This window comes from Benincasa hispida, chromosome 10 (genome assembly GCF_027475165.1).
Source record: "Benincasa hispida cultivar pf3 chromosome 10, pf3_genome.v1.1, whole genome shotgun sequence".
NCBI classification, from domain to species: Eukaryota; Viridiplantae; Streptophyta; class Magnoliopsida; order Cucurbitales; family Cucurbitaceae; genus Benincasa; species Benincasa hispida.
Window position 1 is genome coordinate 29,581,644 of NC_143487.1, and position 16,086 is coordinate 29,597,729.

Consider the following 16,086-nt stretch of genomic DNA (forward strand, 5'->3'; position numbering starts at 1 on the left):
ATCCCCCCATTGCCCCGAGCTCCCATTGAAGAGGCCCAACATCAATGTAAATGCGCCGCAACAACCAAAGCCCAAGAAACAACGCAAGGATGACAAAGGAAAGAAAAAAGTCCAAGAATCATCAACGCAAGATCAAGAACCCTTGGACACTTTACCTTTGGTGATTCGCCCTCCAAGCCCTCTTGTAGAACCTCCTTCCCCACTTCCCAAACATTTTACCAACCTTCTCCTCACTCCTGATTCACCAAACGCATATCCAGTAGCTCCATCATCCCCTTCATCTTCACCACAATTTCCCCTCCACCATCGCATGTTGATGATCCACGCAATTTGGGTGAAGGCACCTCTTCCCAACCCCAAAACGATGATGGTGAAACATCGCAGGCACAGCCCACCATTGCCTCCTTATCTGCTAAACTTACTGATATGCGTTCTCTCTTCTCCCATCAGCATGACTTTTTCTGCCAGAGAATAAATGAGGTATACGAACGACAAGTAGAATTGCAACGTAGTATTGCTATGACAAGGCAGGTGTTAATCAATATTCAACGCAATATCTATACGATACACCTGAACCAAAGGCAAGTAGCAGAGCACAACCATGAGTACTTCAATTTTTTGACAACATATCTACATGGTCCCATGGTGCCTCTATATCTCCAACAATATCTGCGTTTCGAAGAAGCTCCTTGCGTACCTCATCAAAATCCTCCACCTGAACCTCCTCCTCAATAACTCTACATATTTTTTGATTGTGGTCATTCTTTTATTTTTATTTCATTCATTATTATTTCTATGTATAGAAGCTAATTCTTTGATTCTTTGTACATGCTAAAATTTTGTATTGCGTTATTTGTAAATCTTTGTATACTTGGTTAATTTTTAATACAACTGAGTAACAATTCTTTCTGTATGCGTTAGCCTCTTCTTTATCCTCCTTTGTTATTTATTGCGATGTTCTTTATCTTTTATTTTGCATTATTAATTACGCTGCCATGATGAGTCATATGCCTACCTTTAGTAACATTTCCCACACTTTGTATTTTCTGTCTAACACTTAGATAATTCGTAGCAATAGCACTGCTTTCTCTTTTATCCTTCAAAACTCTGCTCAAACCTTCTTTCAAAATTTTGACTAAGTGTTTGTCTATTCTATCCAAAACAACGCAATAAGAACCTTGCGCATCTCTAAATTTGGGGGTGGGGAAGGTCTGAGCATCAAGTGGATGCGGTCATTAAAAAAGTGCGTTCATTACCATTATTAAGAAAAATCATACAAACTCTAATGTCAGCACAAGGGAAATTTCAAAACAATCCCAAACCTGATAAGAGTTAAATTGTGAAAGAAACCTGCTCGTAGTTGGATGTTTGCATGATGCCTATGGGAGCAAGCCAAAACGAAGGTGGGTTTCTAGGAACGACACAATATGAAAAAAGAAAAAATAATAAGAGTATAAGAGACAACTCCTCTAACCAGCAAAAGTAAAACTTAGCTGAAAATTAAGAGTTAAAGTTGAGATTGGCACACAACCGTAGTTGGATGTTCACATGACACCCGTGGGAACAAACCAAAATGAAGGGTGTAACCATGATCAACAGTCTTTAAAAAAATGATGCAAAGTAGACCACCGCATCCAGACGCACCAAGTTATTTTTACAAGAAGAGGTAAACATTCTTTTCAAAACAAGAAAAGAATTTTTGAGTAGAGATTTGTTGTATGAAAGAATAAAGTCGGGCTTGTTTATGAATTATCAAGGATAGGAGGGAATTTCGTTGTGAAGTAATGTTGTAGGTGGAGCATTCAAAGCAACCAATTGACACAAAATAAGGATAGGAATTGAACAATATTGCCTTAGTAGAAGATATGCTTGAGGACAAGCATATATCTAAATTTGGGAATGTGATACAAGTTATTTATGCTGTTTTATTTAGATATTGCGGCTAAAAGAAAGAAAAGTTACGTTGATAGTATAGAAATTGGCTAAGAAATGCGAGAATTCAAAATTGTCATCAATATACCCAGTAACACCATTGTGATGGTAGAATAGAATATTTCGATTTTGTTTTGTAGGAAATTAGTCACCGCATGCGTTCATGGCTCAAAGATGAAATGAATAACGCATCTACGTCGCATTGTGCCCATCAATCGAGAATGAAAAGATAATCAACGCAATGACGGTGCAAGCGACAATCGATCAAAAGCTTAGCGATCAACACAATTTCAACCGCATGCGGTAATAAAAAACAATACCGCATACGGCGATAGATCGAAGATGTAAAGAGCAACACATTTGCAGAGGGTTCTGAAGAATGTACAGCTGTCAATTGTGCATTTCTGACGGGTTGATTGAGTAGCACAAGAAATATTCACTCCGCCATTCTAGGAACTACCATAACCATAAAGTGGGGACCACAATTTCAAAGAGTCAAGCTTCGCCTATAAATAGCTTCTACAAATTCACTGAAATATATACTTATGTACATAGAGACGTGCATATACTGATTCTGAGAGAGAGACTGGTCTGAGGCGACTGACCAGAGTAGATCAGGGAAGAACCACGAGACAAGGCCGAGAGGTGAGTCTCTGAGCAAAGAATCCTTCCAATCTCCGTAGTTGAAGCTCTGTGCGAAGGTCACTTCTACCAAGAAAGCAAGCCTGAAAGGGAAGCTTTCCTCTCCATCACTTTCACATGCCGGCAAGCACTATCTCCATTCAGGATCTGTGCCAAGATGTTGACACTCTTTCTGTATTTGTCTCTAATCTCTATTTCATCACTTGTATTCATCTTCTATAATCTTTCATTCACACCATGTATCGAACGCTTAATCTTAGTATTAAATGTTATGATCATCACCATTGTCATCTCTCTGTCTATTTCCATTCATCCATAATCCATTTTCTCCATGATGTTTTCCTAATTCCCTAGGTAATTAGCAAGAATTAAGTGAGTGAGTTAAATTGTGTTAAGAAAATAATTAATTTTAGCTAAAGCATGCTCGACGACATCTTCACCTGTGAGAGCAGAAGTGAAGATGTTATTTCGCCTATCGAGAGAAGGTTGGAGGAATGCGTTAACTAAAGCGAGAAGTACTTCCAGAGATGGAAGCAACCTTGTGTTCATCACGTTCATCCTTGTTTCACCATAGAGATATGGGAATGTGGCCGATCACCGAGAGGTGTACACCAAGGGAAAGCAGAACCTTAGTTGCATCTTTAACGCAATTAACGAACTTGCGATGTTTTTACTATGTACTCTTTCTATTTCTGATTCATTCATAAAGACTTGTCATCGCATACCACGATTCTTTGTATAACTTCACAGTCAGTCTCGACCTCAGTATCATGTATCATGTATCTTGTATCTTGTATCACATTAGTTTAGGATTTTATTTTATCAACGCAATTTTATTTTATCACAATTTAAATTCCTGTATAAACCCAATTCTTTATTCATTGTTAAACCGGTCGCATGTATCACAAAAGTAATGCATTAACAAAAATAATCCCTGTGTTCGACATCGGATTATTCTGAGAAACTTGCATTGAAATTATACTTGGTTTCAGCTCAAGGAAACTTGTGATATGCATTACTCAATCACATACTACGAGCATATCATTAACAATGCATATATTTAGAAGTAGTGTGCATAAGCGATAACACAGTGCATGTATATTAATATTTGCCCACATGCTTAAAGATACATAAAAACATCATGTCAGTTAACTAAAGTGAGAAGTATTTCCAGAGATGGAAACAACCTTGCGTTCATCACGTTCATCTCTGTTTCACCATAGAGATATGGGAACGCGACCGATCATTGAGAGGTGTATGCCAAGGGAAAGCGGATCCTTAGTTGCGTCCTTAACGCGATTAACAAACTTACAATGTTTTTACTCTTTACTCTTTCTCCTTCTGCTTCTTTCATAAGACTTGCCATCGCATACATCGATTCTTTGTACAACTTCACAGTCAGCTCTCGACCTTAGTATCATGTATCATGTATCATGTGTCATGTACCATAGTAGCTTAGAACTTTACTTATCAATGCATTTTTATTTCATCGCAATTTATATTTCTGTACAAACCAACATTCGTTATTCATTATTAAAACCAGTCGCATGTATCACATAAGTATCGCATTAACGAAAACAATCCCCGTGTTCGACCTCGGATAATTCTGAGAAACTTGCGTTGGTTTCAGTGCAAGGAAACTTGTGACACGCACTACTTCACCGCATACTATGAGCATATCACTATCAACGCATATACATAGAATGTAGTATCGCATAAAATGTCTTTATCACAAGCACTTGAGTGCATATTTAGCATCATACATTCATTCGTCAGCGTAATAGATAGATAACATTTCATTCGTATCCTTACAAGTTTATGGCAACATGAACTTGAATTATCTATCATCACAATGCATGCATAAAAAAGGACATTCATAAATTTTGGTTACACCCACCATATGGTGAGTCATGACATTGCGATCATATGCATTGTTGACCAGCATTTGGTACGCATAATCGCTAGATCTGGTCTGCCCTCCTCTTGTACAGATTCGGCTCATCCCAATAATAATATCTGCATTCATGTTCGAGCTTCCTCTGTTGGCGGTAGGTATAATCTTTAGGAAATTTTCCACAAACAAGATAGTTGACTATGTCAGCATACTAAGGCAATTCTTCAATATGGAACAGTTGCTCATTTGGGAACACCGCACTCACCTCTGACTCATTGTGGTCAACCTCGGGATTTTCCAGTTTAGACAAGTGATCTGCAACTTGGTTCTCTGTCTCGTTTCGATCAATTATTTCTATGTCAAATTCTTGAAAGAGGATAATAACGGGCAGAAATGCACGTTATCATAGTGCTAAGTTCTTAAACAATGTTGGATTGCATTGATGAAATATGTTAACTTGCGTCCATTAAGCATCAATTTTATAATATTGCAGTCGCATGCATTTAGCGCATCAGAACAATTGATTTTAGAGTTTTTTGTGCATAATATGCGTTGACGCAATGCAAAGAATGCGATCATAGGAAATAAGTGGTCGAGTGCAACTTCACTGCAAAGGCTTTGTGTTGATCGTGCTCGCAAATATTCGCCCGAGAAGGATCGCCACAACTTGGTCAACGCAACATGGTGGGCGCATCCGGGTGAAAGGATAATTAAGAGCGATGGGACAGAAAGCTGATAACAGTCGAATCCAAATTAAGTTGACAGCCGATAACGGTCACAAACTACATTCAGCTTTATCGGTGACAATAATTCGGTGCATCAGTCAGGAATTAAAGCTGTCTCATCTATACAACCAGGAGAGAGAAGTCGCCTTTCACCATGGATGCTCTTTAAATACCAAGGGCATTCTTCAGAGAAGGGGTTAATCAGTTCACCGTTTAGTTCACGATTCTGTCCATAGTTTTCCTTTCCATTTTAAGGCGGATCAAGAGAAGAGTGGTGGCACCGGAGATCGCTCAGGGCAACTCGAGATAGAACCATGAGGCGTAAGAGCAGAGAGCAGGCCGACTCTCGTGAGAGTGAGATTATACTTTGAGCACGAGTAGAAATAGTGTAAAAGCCTTGCAGCAAAAGATTGCTACCAGGCTCTTCATTTTATACTTGCATTGTTATTTTGTACATCATCTTCATATTTATACAATGGAAGTTCTATTTCTACATTTGTTCACTCTCTTAATATGCATGAGTAGCTAAACTAGTCGAATGGGTTGAGAAGAACTAAGCTAACATGTCTTAGGAAGTTCATTGCTTGCGATTGTCTTGTTTTATGCTGTGCAAAATACCCTTTAGAGTTACTCGAGAGAGAATCTAAAGAAAGAACCTAATGTCTCGAGAGAGCTAAGTTAGAATCTGGACTCGAAAGAGCACGATTAGACTTGCATAAACAAGAGATAGGTACTTAGAGATAAGCTCTGTTTGTCAACTTGCATCGCATGCATCCTAGAGATAGGAATGATATTATGTGGTCGCTTTATTTGTGTGTTTACTATCCTGTCATCGCATAAATAAGAGTAGAGGCTTATGTGTAGGTCCTATAGACTTGTCGCAAATATTGCATGCGTTCTAGTATTAGAAGTCATAGCATTCACATCGAGAGATGGTTTACAGTATATGTGTTGCATGATTGCAAAGCATGAACGCATTCTAGGCAGTGTTAGCCGAAACCCTTCTCAACCCGTTCACCGCATATTCATCGCATCTCTCATTTACCAACTCTTTTCAAACTCCGCCGCATTTATTTATTTTTCATCAATGCAAACAGCAAACCCAACACTTTATTTATTTATCTGGTTACCATAAATTCTTCATAAAAAATTTACCAACGCAATCTGTTTTCACAAGTCCCTATGTTCGACCCTAGAGATACCAGGAAACTCAGAGGAATTTACACATGGATTCCGCTGGGGAAACTTGAATGAACAATGCAATTCCATAAACGCATAGCATCCACATTTTCACTTCATAAAACGAAGCATCAAGTTTTTGGTGCCGTTGTCGGGGACTTCTGCAAGATAGTTTGCTAACGGTATTTTTTTTTTTGATTTCTTTGCAGACTCTCAATCTCTAGCAAATTATGACCCGGAGATTGAGAGGACATTTGGAAAGAGACTAAGAGGCCGCCAACAACAACCACAATCAGACAAAGAAGAGATGGCGGAGCAGCATTGAAATGGAGCACTAAATGATAATAATGTCATGGAAAATCCAATTCTGTTGGCAAACGATCACAATAGACCCATTACGGATTATGCATCGCCAAACCTCCATGATTTCTCTCTGGGAATCATGAGGCCTACCCTCGACGGAAGCAGATTCAAAATTAAACCGGTGATGCTGCAGATGATCCAGACTGCAGGTCAATTCGGAGGATGGTGTGGTGAGGTCCCGCATACCCACCTCCGAAGTTTTATTGAAATCTGCAATACTTTTGGGTTCCCGAACATCTCTGTTGAAGAAATTCGACTAATGTTGTTCCCATTTTCTCTCTGTGATCAGGCTAGGAAATGGGCATATTCTCTCGAGCCGGGAGAGATCACTTCTAGGGAACAGGTAGTGGAGAAATTTATAAAAAAGTATTTTCCACCTACCGAGAACGCAAGATGAAGGAAACTTATCACAAATTTTGAACAAGATATGGATGAATTGCTCAGCGATGCTTGGGCGACGTTTAAGAGGTTGGTCCGAGATTGTCAACATAGTGGGTTACCAGACTGCCTACAAATGGAGATTTTCCATCATGGTTTGAATCCCGATTCGCAGACCACTGCTAATGCGACTGCCGCTGGTGGTCTACTTGACAAAATATACGAGGAGGCGAAGAATATCCTTGATCGCATCTTTAAGAACCATGAAGATTGGAGAGAGAGTGATATGAGATTGAGACTCAAAGACACTGACACAAACAATGGTGTGATTGCTTCATTACAAAACCAAATGACCACAATGATGAATTTAATCCAAGGAATCTGTATACTCTGTGAAAAATAATCCCTTTTTAAACACCTACAACCCCAATTTTTCTTGGAAGAATCAATAACAAAATTTTCAACTTGTGGCACAAAAAGAAGGGCCACCAGGATTCTTCCCTTGTAACAATGGTCAGCCGAGCAGTCAAGCAAGTAGCTCAAAAAAACCACCGCAATCTTCTTTGTTGAAGAGTAGACCGTAAGGGGCTTTGGCAAGTTCAACCGAACTTCCACACAACCTGGGGAGATTAGGTAAAGAGCAATGTCAAGTTGTGACATTGCGCAATGGGAAGACTGTGGAAGGAGAAAAGAAGGAGCTTAGTAGAAAAACTTCTATTGCGACTGAACCTAAGATTACGGTGACGCGAGAAGAGGAAAGAGAAAACGAAGTAGTAGAACTAGAGGTTGCATAGACCTCGAAGCCAACTGAAACGAGAATCGTGAAAGTTCAGTTACGACCTTTCCCTCAGAGACTAAGGAAGAAGAAAAACGAAGAGGTACAGTACCAACACTTCTTATCTATGTTAAAGCAATTACATGTTAACATTCCTTTCAGTGAAGCGATTGAGGAAATGCCTGCCTACGCCAAGTTTCTGAAGGATATGGTAACTAAGAAGAGGGGAGTTGGAAAATTTGCCACGATGGCGTTAACGCAAAGTTCAAAATCCATAATCCCATCGAAGATGAGCGACCCTAGGAGCTTTACCATTCCTTGCTCCATAGGAGGACTCTACATTGGGTAAACCCTGTGTGACTTGGGGACGAGCATAAATTTGATGCCTCTGTCAATCTTTAGAATTAAATGTAGGGAAACTTGTGCCTACATTTTTTACTCTCGACTTGGCCAACAGATCTCTGGTTCATCTAGAAGGTAAGGTGAAGGATGTGCTGATAACAATTGACAAATTTATCCTGCCAGCTGACTTCATCATTCTAGACTATGAGGCCGACAAAGATGTGCCCATCATTATAGGGCGTCATTTTCTATCAATAGGTCGTGCTCAAATTGATGTGCATAAAGGAAAAATCACTCTGATTATCAACGGATAGAAGCTCAAATTTAATATAATTCGTGCCATAAAGTTTTCGGATGAAGAAGACCACATGATTCTGATGGTTACTTGAATTTGATTGAAAAAGAAAAGTTTGATGAAGAGTATGAAAAAGAAGATGCCAGTGCATTCGTTGCTGCCTGTAATGCAATCAAAACAAAAACAAACAAGGGAGAAGAAATGATCGCAACGCAAGAAGTAGAGCCAACAGAAGAAAGAAAAATAATGCAACCTTCCCTAGTGGAGCCACCAAAACTTGAATTGAAGACCTTACCAACCCATTTGAAGTACACATTTTTGGAACAGAATGAAAAGCTGCCAATTATTATCTCCTCTGTGCTCAACGAAGATCAGGAGAATGTGTTGATGAGAATTCTCAAAATACATGTGCGAGTAATTGGCTAGACGCTCGCTGACATCAGAGAAATTAGCCCTACGTACAACATGCACCACATTCATCTTGAAGATGACCACAAAGTACTAATTGAACATCAACGCAGACTAAACCTTGCGATGAAGGAGGTTGTCAAGAAGGAGATTATCAAATGGCTAGATGCAAGCATTATCTATCCCATAGCAGATAGCACGTGGGTCAGCCCTGTGCACTGTGTGACGAAGAAGGGCGAAATGACTATAGTCCCAAATGAGAACAACGAATTGATACCACAAAGGACCATCATTGGATGGCGCATATGCATGGACTACCGCAAGTTGAATGTGGCCACAAAGAAAGATCATTTCCCTCTACCATTTATCGATTAAATGCTAGACCAACTAGTAGGGAATGATTTCTATTGCTTTCTGGATTGTTATGTCGGATATAATCAAATCATGATAGCTCCTGAGATCAAGACAAGACCACATTCACCTACCCATATGGGACATTTGCTTTTCACCGCATGCCGTTTGGCCTCTGCAATGCGCCAAGAATGTTCCAAAGGTGTATGATGGCGATCTTTTCAGATTATCTCGAGGATTCTGTGGAAATATTTATGGATGACTTCTTCGTTTATGGGAACACTTATGAAGTCTACCTAGCCAACTTAGAGAAGATTCTGATGAGATGTGAAGAGACGAATTTGGTGCTCAACTAGGAAAAATGTTATTCCATGGTGAAGGAGGGCATAGTATTGGGACATAAGGTCTCCCGGGATGGGTTGGTGGTGGACAAAGCAAAGATTGAAGCAATTGAAAAACTTCCACCTCCAACCAGTGTGAAGGCTATGCGAAGCTTCTAGGGGCACGCTGGATTCTACAGACGATTCGTCAAGGACTTTTCTAAGATAGCACGACCACTGAGTGTGTTGTTAGAGGTGGACAGAAAATTTAAGTTTGACAACAATTGCCTCAATGCATTTCGAGTTTTGAAGAATGCGCTAATTACTGTGCTCGTATTGATTGCGTCGGACTGGACACTTCCATTTGAAATTATGTACGACGAAAGTGGGTATGCTATGGGAGCAGCATTAGCACAAAAGAGGAAAACAGTTTTGCATCCCATCGCACATGCGAGTAAGACATTAAATCCTGCTCAAACAAATTATACCACCATAGAGAAAGAACTCCTGGCTATGATTTTTGCGTTGGAAAAATTTTGGGTATATCTGTTGGGAACAAAGGTACTTATCCACACTGATCACTTGGCGATCAAATACTTAATGACAAAGAAGGACGCAAAGTTGAGGCTGGTAAGATGGGTTCTCCTCCTTCAAGAATTTGATATAGAAATAATTTACCGGAAGGGGACAGAGAATCAAGTTGCGGATCATTTGTCTAAACTGGAAAATCCTAAGGTTGACCGCAACGAGTCTAAGGTGAGTGTCGTATTCCTGGATGAGCAGATATTCCACATAGAAAAATTGCCCTGGTATGCGGACATCGTCAATTATTTGGTTTATGAACAATTCCTTGAAGATTACACCTATCATCAATAGAAGAAGCTCAAGAATGAATGCAGACACTATTATTGGGATGAGCCAAATCTGTATAAAAGAGGTGCAGACCAGATTATTCGATTATGCATACCAAATGCTGCTCAACAACGCATATTGTAACAATGCCACGACTCACCATATGGTGAGCACTTTGGAGGACAATGCACCGCAACCAAAGTTTTGCAAAGTGGATTCTTTTGGCCCACATTATTCAAAGATGCGGCTGACTACACAGTGAAATGTGATTGGTGCCAATGCACAGGCAACATTTCATGGAAACGCAATGCCAATGAACACTATCTTGGGGCTGGAGTTATTCGACGTATGTGGGATTGATTTCATGGGACCATTCCCTCCTTCGAATGGTAAACACTATATTTTATTAGTCGTCGATTATGTCTCTAAGTGGGTGGAGGCAACAGCATGCGCTACAAGTGATACGGCGGTAGTCTCCCAGTTCCTGAAGAAGAATATTTTCACTCGCTTTGGCACTCCTCGTGCCATCATAAGTGATGAAGGAAGTATTGACGATGGTGGTCCCTACGTGGAACTAAAGAACTTTGAATAAAGAAGGAAGTAGGTGGTCCCTACGTTATCAAATGATCGCAATCTATCAGGGACGCAAGTTTTGAGAAACATCAATTCTTCAACTCTTCTCCATTACTAGGAATTTTCACTATATCCTTTCAATATTTATCTATCCTTATTTTACTATTCCTATTTCTATTTCTACAAAAAAAAAAAAAAAAAAGCAATAACGAGGTTTATTTTGTTTAAAATAATTTGACTCTCTCTTTGTTTTTCTTGCAACGATCGAGGCACTGGATTGCGGAGATGTAACGCAAAGCAGTACTTATCTTACTCCATCACCAAAATCCACAAAAGATAGATCGCTGCAAAGATGGATGCGTCAATACATAATGTGGGCGACAACGCAAATTTCGGGGTGTATTCTTCCTTATCCTTATTTCAAATTTTGCGCTATCACATTGCATTTTAGTTTTCAAAGTTTTATCACCGTATCCTCTTTAATCACTGCAATCATTTGACATAGATAAATTTAGTAGTTTATCGCATTCTGTTCTCTACCAAGTATGATTGCAATGATGAAAAATATGCTTCTATTTCTTTCATATATCTAGAGTCAACTTAGTCTTAAAATAGTCACCTCATGAAATATTTCTAGAAGTTAGGGGTTTGTTAGCTTTCTTTCAAACTCTCTTTACAACGCATTCTATGACCTTCGCATGCTCATTGCTGCATTTTAAATTTGGAGGTGAGGTATTTGTTTCCGACCTTGCTACTACAAAAAAAATTAAGAATAACAACTCCACTGTCAACGCAATGGGAAACCCATGTTGATAAGAGTTAGGTTGTGAAAGGCACTTACCCATAGTTCGATGTTCGCATGACACACGTGGGGGCAAGCCAAAATGAAAGTAAGTCAGCAGGATCAACGCATAAATCAATGACCACAACTCCACTGCCAAATCGGTATGAGTTTAGTCTGAGAAAGAGTGTATTGCTCGTAGTTGGATGTCCGCATGACACCCGTGGGGGCAAGCCAAAACGAAGGCAAAGCACTCGGATCAGCGCAAGGTCAAAAAAAAAATAGCAATGAAGAAAATTTTTGTGCAAGGATAAAATCATATGACAACCCGGTAGAAAATTTTCTTTTTGAAATAAATCATGCGATGTTCCGGAATTTAGTAAAGTCCTTTTGAAAGGTAAGCTTGCAGTCCTTAAGTCTTAGAAATATTTTAAGAAGAGACTTGAATAAGACTTAAGAAAATTCTGGTATATAGGTTTTGAATGAAGTATCCTTGAAAAGTCTAGGAAAAGAACTTTGCAGTTGACTTGATAAAGGAATCATGCTTGAGGACAAGCATTGTTTAAATTTTGGGGTGTGATAACGGGTAGAAATGCACGTTATCATAGTGCTAAGTTCTTAAACAATGTTGGATTGCATTGATGAAATATGTTAACTTGCATCCATTAAGCATTAATTTTATAATTTTCGGTCGCATGCGTTAAGCGCATTAGAAAAGTTGATTTTAGTGTTTTTTGTGCAGAATATGCGTTGATGCAATGCAAAGAATGTGATCATAGGAAATCAGTGGTCGAGCGTAACTTCACCGTAAGGCTTTACATTGATCGTGCTCGCAAACATTTTCCCGAGAAGGATCGCCGCAACTTGATCAGCGTATCATGGTGGACGCATCCGGGTGAAAGGATAATTAAGAGCGATGGGATATAAAGCTGATGACAGTCGAATCCAAATTAAGTTGACAGTTGATAATGGCATAAAGTACATTCAACTTTATCGGTGACAATTATTCGGCGCATAAGTCCAAAATTAAAGCTATCCCATCTGTACAACCAGGAGAGAGAAGTCGCCTTTCACCATGGATGCTCTTTAAATACCAAGCGCATTCTTTAGAGAAGGGGTTGATCAGTTCATCGTTTTTACAAGTTCATGCCTATGTCCATAGTTTTCCTTTCCATTTTAAGGTGGAGCAAGAGAAAAGTGGTGGCACTGGAGATCGCTCAGGGTAACTTGAGAGAGAACCTTGGGGCGTAAGAGCAAAGAGCGGGCCGACTCTTGCAAGAGCGAGATTATATTTTGAGCATGAGTAGAAACAGTGTAAATGCCTAGCAGCAAGAGATTGCTACCAGGCTCTTCATTTTATACTTGCATTGTTATTTTGTACTTCATCTTCATATTTATACAATGGAAGTTCTATTTCTACATCTGTTCACTCTCTTAATATGCACGAGTATCTAAACTAGTCGAATGGGTTGAGAAGAACTAAGCTAACATGACCTAGGAAGATCATTGCTTGCGATTGTCTTGTTTTATGTTGTGCAAAATATCCTTTAGAGTTACTCGAGAGAGAATCTAAAAAAAGAACCTAATGTCTCGAGAGAGCTAGGTTAGAATCTGGACTCGAAAGAGCAAGATTAGACTTGCATAAACAAGAGATAGGGACTTAGAGATAAGCTGTGTTTGTCAACTTGCATCGCATGCATCCTAGAGATAGGAATGATATTATGTGGTCGCCTTATTTGTGTTTACTATTCTGTCATCACGTAAATAAGAATAGAGGCTTATGTGTAGGTCCTATAGGCTTGTCGCATATATCGCATGCGTTCTAGTATTAGAAGCCATAGCATTCACATCGAGAGATGGTTTACTATTGTATGCATGTTGCATGATCGCAGAGCATGAACACATTCAAAGGAGTGTTAGCTGAAACCCTTCTCAACCCGTTCACCGCATATTCATCACATCTCACGTTTACCAACTCTTTTCAAACTCTGCCTCATTTATTTATTTTTCATCGATGCAAACAACAAACCCAACAGTTTATTTATTTATCCGATTACCGCAAGGTCTTCATAAATAATTTACCAACGCAATCTATTTTCACAAGTCCCTGTGTTCGACACTGGACTTACCAGGAAACTCAAAGGAATTTACAGTTGGATTCCACTGTGGAAACTTGAGTGCACAATGCAATTCCATCAACGCATAGCATCCACATTTTCACTTCATAAAACTAAGCATCAGAGGAGAACCCATCTGATCAATCTCTGCTTTGCGTCCTTCTTTGTCATTAAGCACTTTATTACCACGTATTAGTATGGATGAGTACCTTTGTTCCCAATAGATATGCTCAAAATTTTTCCAATGCAAAAATTACCACGAGAAGCTCTTTCTTTGTAGTGCTATAATTGGACTGAGCAGGATTTAACGTCTTACTCGTTTATGCGATGGGATGTAAGATCGTTTTTCTCTTCTATGCCAAAGCTGCTCCCATCGCGTACCATCTTTGCATTGCACATTATTTCAAAAGGAAGTTTCGAATCAGGTGCAATTAACACGGGTGCGGTAATCAGCGCATTCTTCAAAACTCTAAAGGCGTTGAGGCAGTTGTCGTCAAAATCAAATTTTCTATCAGCCTCTAACAATGCACTCAGTGGTTGTGCTATTTTCGAAAAGTCTCTGAAAAAGCGTCTGTAGAATCCAGTGTGCCTCAAGAAACTTCGTACAGCCTTCACGCTTGTTGGAGGTGGAAGTTTTTCAATTTCTTCGATTTCTGCTTTATCCACCTCCAACCCGTCCCAGGAAACCTTGTGCCCCACACTATGCCTTCCTTTACCATGAAATGGCATTTTTCCCTGTTAAGCACCAGATTCGTCTCTTCGCATCTCTCCATATCTTCTCCAAATTGGCAAGACAGACTTCATAAGTCGTTCATAAAGATTTCAATAGAGTCCTCAAGATAGTCTGAAAAGAAGGTCATCATACACCTTTGGAACGTGCTTGGCGCATTGCAGAGGCTGAACGACATGTGGCGAAAAGCAATGGTCCCATATGGGTAGGTGAATGTGGTATTGTCGTGGTCTTCTGGGGTTATCATAATCTGGTTGTACTCGGCATAGCCATCCAAAAAGCAGCAAATGTCATTTCCAGCTAGACGATCTTTCATTTGATAAATGAACGACAGAGGGAAATGATCTTTCTTTGTGGCCGCATTCAGCTTGTGGTAGTCCTTGCAAATGCGCCACCCAGTGACGGTCCTTTGCGGTATTAATTCATTGTTTTCGTTCGAGACTACCGTCATGCCACCCTTTTTCGGCATACACTGCACGGGGCTGACCCACGTGCAATCTGCTATAGGATAGATAATGCCCGCATCTAACCATTTAATGACCTCTTTCGTCGTAGGGTTGAGCCTGTGCTGATGTTCGATCGTTGCTTTGTGGTCCTCTTCAAGACGAATGCGGTGCATATAATACGCTGGACTAATTCCTCTGATGTCGGCGAGTGTCCAGCCAATTGCTCACACATACTTCTTTAGAATGCTCATCAACGCATTCTCTTGGTCTTCATTAAGCTCAGAGAAAATAATAACTGGCAGCTTCTCATTCTGCACTAGAAATGCGTACTTTAAATGGTTCAGTAGGTCTTTAATTCCAATGTTGGTGGTTCTACTAGGGACAGTTGCATTGTTTTTCTTTCTTCTTTTTCTGTTGGCTCTTCTTCTTGGTTTGCGATCATCTCTTCTTCCTTGCTTGTTTTTGTCATGATTGCGTTACAGGCAGCAATGGATGTGCTTGTATCCTCTTCTTCATTCTCTTCATCAAACTTTTTTTCTTGAATCAAATTATGGTCGTCGTCGAAGTCATGCATGTCTTGTTCATCAGGAAACTTCATGGCATGGATTATGTTGAACTTGAGCTTCTATCCATTGATGCTCAAAGTGATCTCCCCTTTATGCACATCAATTTGGGCACGATCTATCGATAAAAATGGTTGGCTCATGATGATGGGCACATCCTTGTCAGCCTCATAAACAAAAATAATGAAGTTGGCTGGTAGGATAAATTTATTAATGGTGATCAGCACATCCTTCACCTTTCCCTCTGGAGTAGGGTCACACAAGGCTTGCTCGATGTACAATCCTCCTATGGAGTAGGGTATAGTAAAGCTCCCCGGGTCACTCATCTTCAATGAAATTATTTATTTTGAACTTTGTGTTAACACCACCATGGAAAACTTACCAGCTCCCCTCTTCTTGGTTACCATATCCTTCAGAAAC